The sequence below is a fragment of the Rattus norvegicus genome, chromosome 2 (assembly GCF_036323735.1).
Source record: "Rattus norvegicus strain BN/NHsdMcwi chromosome 2, GRCr8, whole genome shotgun sequence".
Taxonomy (NCBI): Eukaryota; Metazoa; Chordata; class Mammalia; order Rodentia; family Muridae; genus Rattus; species Rattus norvegicus.
The window spans coordinates 2673625-2682439 of NC_086020.1; the positions used below are offsets into that span (position 1 = coordinate 2673625).

At 46.3% G+C, this 8815-nt stretch overlaps 1 non-coding gene across 1 annotated transcript; it reads left to right on the forward strand.

The window, feature by feature from the left end:
- The first annotated feature begins 1473 nt into the window (after window positions 1-1473).
- LOC120101316 (5.8S ribosomal RNA) lies at window positions 1474-1626 on the forward strand. Its single transcript, XR_005501688.1, has one exon. It is a non-coding gene; the product is annotated as a 5.8S ribosomal RNA (ribosomal RNA).
- The last annotated feature ends 7189 nt before the right edge of the window (window positions 1627-8815 follow it).

Genomic DNA, 8815 nt, shown 5'->3' on the forward strand with positions numbered 1-8815 from the left:
GGGAACTCACTGAATTCGCCTAGAAATTTTGATTCCATTCGTGACAATTTTTCTATATCCCGAACAGTCCACTTATTACTACTGTGGCTTATTGGGAACTAACCGAATTCACCATGTTACTCATATTCGGTTCACGAAATTTTGATAAATCTTTAAAAGTACACATATTAAAAGGACCTGCTACTGGGAACTAACTGAATTCACAAAGAAACTGTGTTTCAGTTCGTTAAAACTTTGCTCTATCTTGAATAACAAGCTTATTACGTGCGAATCCTATAGGGAACCTACTGAATTCACCATGATACTTAGATTCCGTTCCTTAAGTGTTGCTATATATTGAAAAGCACACTCATACAAGCATGTCCTATTGGGAACTCCCTGAATTCGCCTAGAAATTTTGATTCCATTCGTGAAAATTTTTCTATATCCCGAACAGTCCACTTATTACTACTGCGGCCTATTGGGAACTAACCGAATTCACCATGTTACTCAGATTCGGCTCACCAAATTCATAAATCTTAAAAAGTACACATATTACAAGAGCGTGCTACTGGGAACTAACTGAATTCACAAAGAAACAGTGTTTCAGTTCGTTAAAACGTTGCTCTATCTTGAATAACAAGCTTATTACATGCGAATCTATTGGGAACCTACTGAATTCACCATGATACTTAGATTCCGTTCCTTAAAATGTTGCTATATATTGAAAAGCACACTCATACAAGCATGTCCCATTGGGTACTCACTGAATTCGCCTAGAAATTTTTATTCCATTCGTGAAAATTTTTCTATATCCTGAAACAGTCCACTTATTGCACATGTTGCTCTACATTGAAAAGCACACTCATACAAGCATGTCCCATTGGGAACTCACTGATAACTTGATTATCTAGTAGAAGTAAAAGTAGTAACAAGGTTTCTGTAGGTGACCTGGTGGAAGGTTCATTAGTTGAGACGGCCTAGGGGGTGTCTGGTCCTTACTTGGACTTGTGTTAGTCCTTCCTCTCACCGGAAGGCGCATCCCGGGTCCCGGTCCCCATCGTGGTGGATGCCACAGCCGGCCGGCTAAGTGAGCGTTTCTGGTAAGGCGGGAATTGTTAAGGAACGGTGCAGGGAGCCTGTTGGGTCTGGTCCATAGAGGGACCTCCTCCATTCTCTCTCTCTCCCTCCCTCCTCTGCCTGCATCCTCACCTCAGTGCGCCAGCCTCCTCCTCTTCCGCCGCCGCCAGCGCCTCCTTTGCCTGCTCCACCGGGTGCTGGGTTCGCGTTCCATGTCCCGCGTGTCCTGTCTTTCTGTTCCCGACTCTGTCTTTTTTTTTCTTTTCACATGTATCCTTTAGTTTCCCGCTGGCCGGCCTGAGGTGGAGCTGCCATGCTGTTGGCCCTTTTCTTCCAGTGCAGCATGGGCGGGAGGGGGAGCTGTTGCCTTTGTTAGCACCCACACAAGTCTGCTCACACCCCAGATGCCGATACAACTCTTAGCCATGGATCATTTGGCTCCTGCGTCGATGAAGAACGCAGCTAGCTGCGAGAATTAATGTGAATAGCAGGACACATTGATCATGGACAGTTTGAACGCACTTGCGGCCCCGGGTTCCTCCCTGGACTACACCTGTCTGAGAGTCACTTGAGGATCAATTGCTGACCCCTGCGGTTTTGCCGCCTCTGGGGGGGTGGTGGGGGATGGGCGCGTCGCGTGGCTGAGACACTGCTCGCAGCACCTCTCCCCTAGGCCCTCCGTCTCCCGAAGTTCAGACTTGTGCAGCCTCCATCGGTCGTCTACGCCCGGTGTGTCTGAACGGGTCTCATCCTCCCCATCCACTGGCGCTGCGCGCCGGCCACCCTCCTCGTGGCTCCTTACTGCTCGCTCCGCCACTCCCGCTCCCGTCCTCACCCGCTCTCTCCACTGTGTGGACGCGTCGGCGTGGGCCGGTCGGGTTTCTGGGCGCGAGAGGGGCCGCGTCCCCGGTTCGGTCATCGTGCCTGCGGTCTGGTGGGAGGCGGGCCCTGCCCAGTGGGTGGGTTTGTCCACAGCCGCCATACACCCGCCAGTGCACGTGGAGAGAGCGACCTGCAAGCGTCGGATAGGGTGGGGGCCATACCTCAACCACGGGGACTGTCTCAGGTACCTCTCCTACCCTGTCCCTCTGCCGGGGGCCGACCACTCGGGTGCCAGCTGGCGGGATGCCGCTGAGTCCCAGCGCTGACTGTGGGAGCTGGCCGGGGTAGAGAGGTCGCAGGCCCTGGCCTGGGACCCCGGCACCCTCTCGCTGTCTTCTCTGTCCGTCCGCCCGCGGCAGGGCGCGCCCCCTCCTTTCCTCTTTCCCCTCTCGACCGTGACCTCAGATCAGACATGGCGACCTGCTGAATTTAAGCATATTAGTCAGTGGAGGAAAAGAAACTAACCAGGATTCCCTCAGTAAGGGCGAGTGAACAGGGAAGAGCCCATCGCCGAATCCCTGCTGTGTGCTGTGGCGTGGGAAATGTGGTGTATGGAAGACCCACTCCCTGGCGCCGCTCGTGGGGGGCCAAAGTCCTTTGGATCGAGGCCCAGCCCGTGGATACTGTGAGTCCCGTAGCGGACCCAGGTGCGCCGGGCCCAGGTCTTCCCAGAGTCCGGTTGCTTGGGAATGCAGCCCAAAGCAGGTGGTAAACTCCATTTAAGGCTAAATACCTGCAACTAGTACAGTAAGGAAAAGTTGAAAAGAACTTTGAAGAGAGAGTTCAAGAGGGCGTGAAACCAGTTAAGAGGTAAATGGGTGGGGTCAGCACAGTCTGCCCAGAGGATTCAACCTGGGGGCGTGCGTTCGCCTGTGCCGGTGACCCCAGCGGATCTTTCCCGCTCCCTGTTTCTCCCGATCCCTCCACCCGCGCGACTTTCTTCCCTCTCCATGCATCCCGCTGTCGCCGTCCGCCCCCCCCCTGCTCCTCCCAACAGGGGGGTCGGCGGGCGCTCCAAAGGCGGGCGCGGGGTGCGGTGGGGGCCCCCGGGTGGGACCAGGGTTAGGTTTGGTGGGTGATCCCCCCCTCCCCCGTCAGTGACTGGCCGCCGCTGGGCGCCCTTCCACCTTGGTGTTGCGCTAAAACCGGCTATGGGACCTCTGGGAAGGCCCTGCAGGGAAGGTGACTGGGGAGGCGGTGTGGAATCACCCATGGGCCCCGGACCACCCTGCCCCGAGTATTACAGCACATCCTCTCCATACAGAAGACACTGACAGACAGACAGACAAACACACACACACACACACACACACACACACACACACAGGCACTCACACACACAGAGACACACACACACAAATACATATTTAAATATTTAAAATGATGTTTAAAAAAACCAGTCTTCCTGTTTAACAGAGGTTTAAAGGGAAGTTGGCTGACAGAACGTTTTTGTGGGTTTTTATTCTCTTTTTTACCAAATAGGAGGTAGATCTGTTGGCCCTTTTATTAAAAGCCAAAGTATTAAGTGGCGAGCCGATGTTTCAAATTCTACCATTCTGTTCCTTTCACGAAAACCAGGTAGTGTTGTTTCTTTGACTTTTCCTTTTTGAAACAAAATGAAAGGAGCTCTACCAGTTGGCCTAGTTTCCCTGTTCCTTTTCCCTCTTCCACTGTATGCTCAATGATATAAAGGATATAAATGAAGTTTCTAGTTATTTATTTGTTTGGGAGACCCGAACTCTCTCTCAAAGATATTTCCATCTCCACCCCCCAACACACACACACACACCGGAGGCCTGCTCCCTGTAGGTAGGGGAAGCGGGAGGGGTGGACAGGAGCTAGCTAAGAGGGGGTGGGGTGGGGCTGGAGAATATGCATGTCCCTGAAGGTCTGTCAGGGAAATACTGCTTCTGCCCAAGCATTCCTTGCTTCAGTGCTGAGCCAGGCAGTGCCTTTTTGGGGGGGGGGGGCAAGTTTTCTGCCTGAAATCAGTGAGTGATGATTTCAGAATGATTGTCTGATCCCTTGCTGTCCTTTCAGTGTTCTGGCTCACGGCAAATGACTGAAGAAAACCTTAGTTAGACTCACACCCAGCTGTTTGGAAATGGTAATGGAATTGATAGCACACCCTCAGAAAAAGAGGAAGACTCCCTTTGCTCACTCCCAGCCTCGCCCTGCCAGCTTTGGATTTCTAAATAAGGCTGAATCTCGACCATATTTACAAGATTTGGCGTTTCTGATTCATGTTTAATGTTTAGTTAAATAAAGCATGTGAAGGGCTGGAGAGATGGCTCCTAGGTTAAGAGCACTCACTGCTCTGCTCTTCCAGAGGTCCTGAGTTCCATGCCACAGAAACCATATAGTGGCTCACAACCCTCTGCAAAGGGATATTCCATGTACTCTACTGCCGTGTGTATATGAAAAGGGCTTTAGTATACTCATATAAATGAAAATAAATGAATAAACCTTTAAAAGAATGAAAAAAAATGAAGCTTGCAAAGAAATTGGGCATCTTAAAATGCCAGGCATGTTTATCCACTCCTTTTATTTTATTTCGTGTGTGTAAAACATAACCACAGAGGTGGTTCCCCTTTTATTAACCTGGATAGCACAACTGGGACAGAAGTGCAAACTGTCATCTACCTATCTGGGAGTGGAGTGGTTGGATACAGAGAGATGGAACATTTGCAGTTAGTAAAGTTCTGCTGTCGGTTTTTTTTTCCTTTTCTTTTTGGATAGATATCGGGAGCTTTTTTTTTTTTTTTTTTTTTTTTTAAAAGGACAAATTTTGTTTTCTGTGCAACATTCTGATCATAGTTTCCCATCGCAAAGCTCTTTCCAGATCCTTCCTCCCCATTCACCACCCCGTTCTACCCCAGGCCTGCCCTTATATGTGGTTGATGCATCCCCAGGTGAATCTCCATTGGAGAAAGCATGATATTCCCATCCCCTATGACTGTCAATGGCAGATGACTTAAATGCCAGTGACATCAGATTTGACTCCATTTTTTCCCTTGGAGAACTGGGTTTGGATCTGTTGATCGAAGGCAGGCCCTGGGTTTTGATACAAACAAACAAACAAAACCACCAAAAAATATTTAAAGCAGGCAACAACTGCCTGCACGCCAAGAGACTGTTGACTCCTCTTTGGAGCTAGTACGATGTGAAACTTGCTTAATAAAGTAGAATCCACACAGCACAAAGGGAACACTTTAACAAATTATGAGGGAGAGAGAGAGAGAGAGAGAGAGAGAGAGAGAGAGAGAGAGAGAGAGAGAGATCTGTTTATCTCCCTCCTCTAGTTTTTCAGACTAGAGATTTCATCTTCCTCTGTCTCTGGTGCTGGTGGATTTACTGCTGGTTTTGGGGGATTGGGATAGGGATATGTAGTGAGCCATATTGGATTTGGGCCTGGCCGCTTTGTCACTGCATGGCTACAGTTAAGAAGTCGTGGGATTGTTGGACAGAGGCCTCTCCCATGTATTTAAGGGACAGGAAGGAAAGACCAAGTAGTAAACACCCAGTGTCTCCACTGCATGACCTCTGCTGAGCCTGGCTGATGCATGTGGAACTGACACACCCGGACCACACCTGGGTGGTGGTCAATTTACTTCTGCTTTTTGCTTCCTCAGCCTTTATCCTTGAGATTTAGGCTGGTCTTCTCGGATTTCTCCCTAATTAATTCAGGTCTCCTAGTCCTTTTGTTACAGAAGTCATAAGCCAGGTAGTCAGGAGCCAGGGTTTCCCACTGTGCTTCCCAGTTATTTTCTACCTGTAGACTTGGGCATATAAGTGGTGAATAAAGCTACAGGAGACTCTCACTCTTCTTCCTCACTCTCAGTCTTTCTTCCGCTCTTCCACTCTTTCTCTCTCTCTCTCTCTCTCTCTCTCTCTCTCTCTCTCTCTTCCTCTCCTGGCTTGACACGATAACCTGTGTATGTGTGCATGTTTCTTTCATCCCATAGGCTTTCGCCCAATTCTCGGTACAGTGTCAGTGCTGGCAGCGACAGGGATAGGAAGAAAAAAGTCTTGAGTGCTGATTTTAAAGCTCTCTCTCTCTCTCTCTCTCTCTCTCTCTCTCTCTCTCCTTCTCTCAAGAGCTCTCTCTCTCTAGAGCACTCTCTCTCCCTCCCTCTGCCCCTCTCCCTCTCCTTCTCCCTCTCTCTCTCTACACACACACACACACACACACACACACACACACACACACACACACTTCCTAGGATGAAAGAAAAAAATGAAAAAGATGGCACCCATGGTGATGCATGACTTTGATCTCACTTTGGTCTCAGCACTGGAGAGGAAGATAGGAAGGCCTATCTAGATGCAATGTGAAGAAGGCCTATGTCAGATTAGTTAATGACTAGGTAAATGTTACCTAGCTAGTCTGCCATTTTGTTGCAGTTACTAATATTATAAGGTCACTTTCTCATTGGTTGTTTCTGCTGTTACTGCTGGAATTCATTATATATTTTGTTAGGTTCTTCTGTGTGATAACACAGTCAGAAACCAAACACTGTAGAAGTCAGTCTAACTGCTTTCTTTGTTGTCTAGTTACCCGCAATAATCTTGGACCTGAACCGAACACCCAGCAGCATTTCCCAAAATCATCCATGTATAAGCTTTTATAAGCTGGCCCACCAACACTAGAGCAACAGTGCAGACAGAGACTATTTGGAACCGGACTACCATTTTGAGTTTTTCTTTGTGTTCTTGTTTTTTTCTCCTGTCTGGTCCTGTTCTGTCCTATCCTGTTCTGTCTTGTCCGACCTGTCTGTCTGTCTCTCTGTCTTTCAGTCTGTAAATCCACACATATAGTTCTTTCCACATCATATATTTCAAAACAAATAATGCTTGTTGTGCTTCTCATTTCATTCAAGGGTACTACTCTCTAGATCAGAGGAGTCCCCTTACAATTCTCCACAGGTAGTGATGACTGGGGTGTTCAGTGCAATTAAGCAGGAATTATATGGTTGCTGCCATTATGCTTGATCTTACACAAGGTAGGGTTTCGGGGCATGGTTGCCAAGATGGCTAACAACAGACAGTGATTGAAGCGATGGAACAATAACCTACAATTCTCCCTTTCTGTCACTGTTTCTCTGTCACTCTCTGTCTCTCTTCCCTCCTTCCCTCCCTCCTCTCTCAGAGCTGAATGAACCTTGCAACTAAAGTACATGTACAGTGAAAAGAAGCCAGGTGTGGTGCTGCATGTCTTTAATTGCATCACTTGAGTGGTGGAGGTGGGTAGAACCCTGTGAGCAGGCTGCAGACCTGATCCAGGTACTGATTTCCAGGGCTTATGTGCAAAGACCCATGACTCAACTAAAGAAATGAAGAGGAAATTAAAGAAACAGATACAATTAACTTGGAATAAACCAAACAAACTAAGGAAAAGGAAAGGCAGCATTGGGGTGGCCTGGCTTACAGAGGAGGGGCAAACATTCATTTGCCAGTGCCTCCTCAGTTGAATACACACACACACACACACACACACACACACACACACACACACAGAGGGAGAGAGAGAGAGCGCGATCAATCTGTTAATCTGTTTGTCTCCCTCCCCTAGTTTTTCAGACAGGGTTTCTCTATGAATTCCTCTGTAGACTGATGGGTCAGAGGGCAAACCTGCTGGCTGTTAAAGGTCTAGGGAAAACATGAAGGCCTAGATGCAATGTGTAGGCCTGAGGGAACTGTTAAGGCCTAGATGCCCTGTGAAGGAGGCCTACATCATGTATACATATATACACACATATTCATGTATATGAATATGTATGTGAATGTGTATACACTCAGGTATCCTTTATTTTATTAGCTTATTTTGAGTATAATTTCCATGCTAATCAAAAAGAGGAAATTTTCTTTGGCATCGGATTCTTCTTGAACAAGAAATGGATATAAATAATCACATATTCAGTTGTTATGTCTAATATTGAGAAGATATTCCCAGATATGGTTTTAATCCATCATAGTCCATGTGTGAACACAAAACAGACTTAGTAAGAATTTTGGCAAGTGGATTTTAAAAACTTATATAGGGTTATTAAGAGCAACGGTAACATTTTTTAACTTGATATTTTATATATTTACATTGCAAATGTTATTCCCTTGCCGAGTTACCCACTCTCCCACAACCCACCCCCTGCTTCCATGAGGATGCTTTTCCTCCCATCCACCCACTCGCACCCCAGTAGCATACCATTCCCCTGCACTGGAGAAAGGAACATTCATAGGACCAAGGGCTTCTCCTCCTATTGATGCCAGACAATGCCATCCTCTGCTCCATATGCAACTGAAGCAATAGGCTTTTGCATGAGCACTATTTGGTTAGTAGTTTAATCCCTGGGAGCACTGGTAAGTCTAGTTGGTTGATATTGTTGTTCTTGCTATGGGTTTGCAAACCATTTCAGCTCTTCCTATTTAATAGTCTTTGTTCATTAAACTAATAAAAATTTATGTTGTAGTTATTTGAAGAGAAAGAATTTTATGAATCATGTGATATCAACTGAACAAATATGAAAATTATGTATGCAAACTTTACAAAAGTTAGTTTCAACACAAAAGTATAAATTTACAATTTAATAAACATGGAACTAATTGATCACGCAAATGTTGACAACTAAAATTCATGTATGTATGCAATAGAAAATAATATTTGAGATATAAAATTAAGACTTGTGTTAGTAAAATAATGCATAAGTTATTTTACTTGAAAATCTTATGATCATATTAATACAGCTAGAAAACATTAAGAAAAAAATTAATACTCTTAAAAATGGGATACACATGCACACAAATTTATAAAAATTTGATCCGTATACATCATATTATAATGTCATTTCAAAAGTTAGAACTATCATTGTGTTCGTTA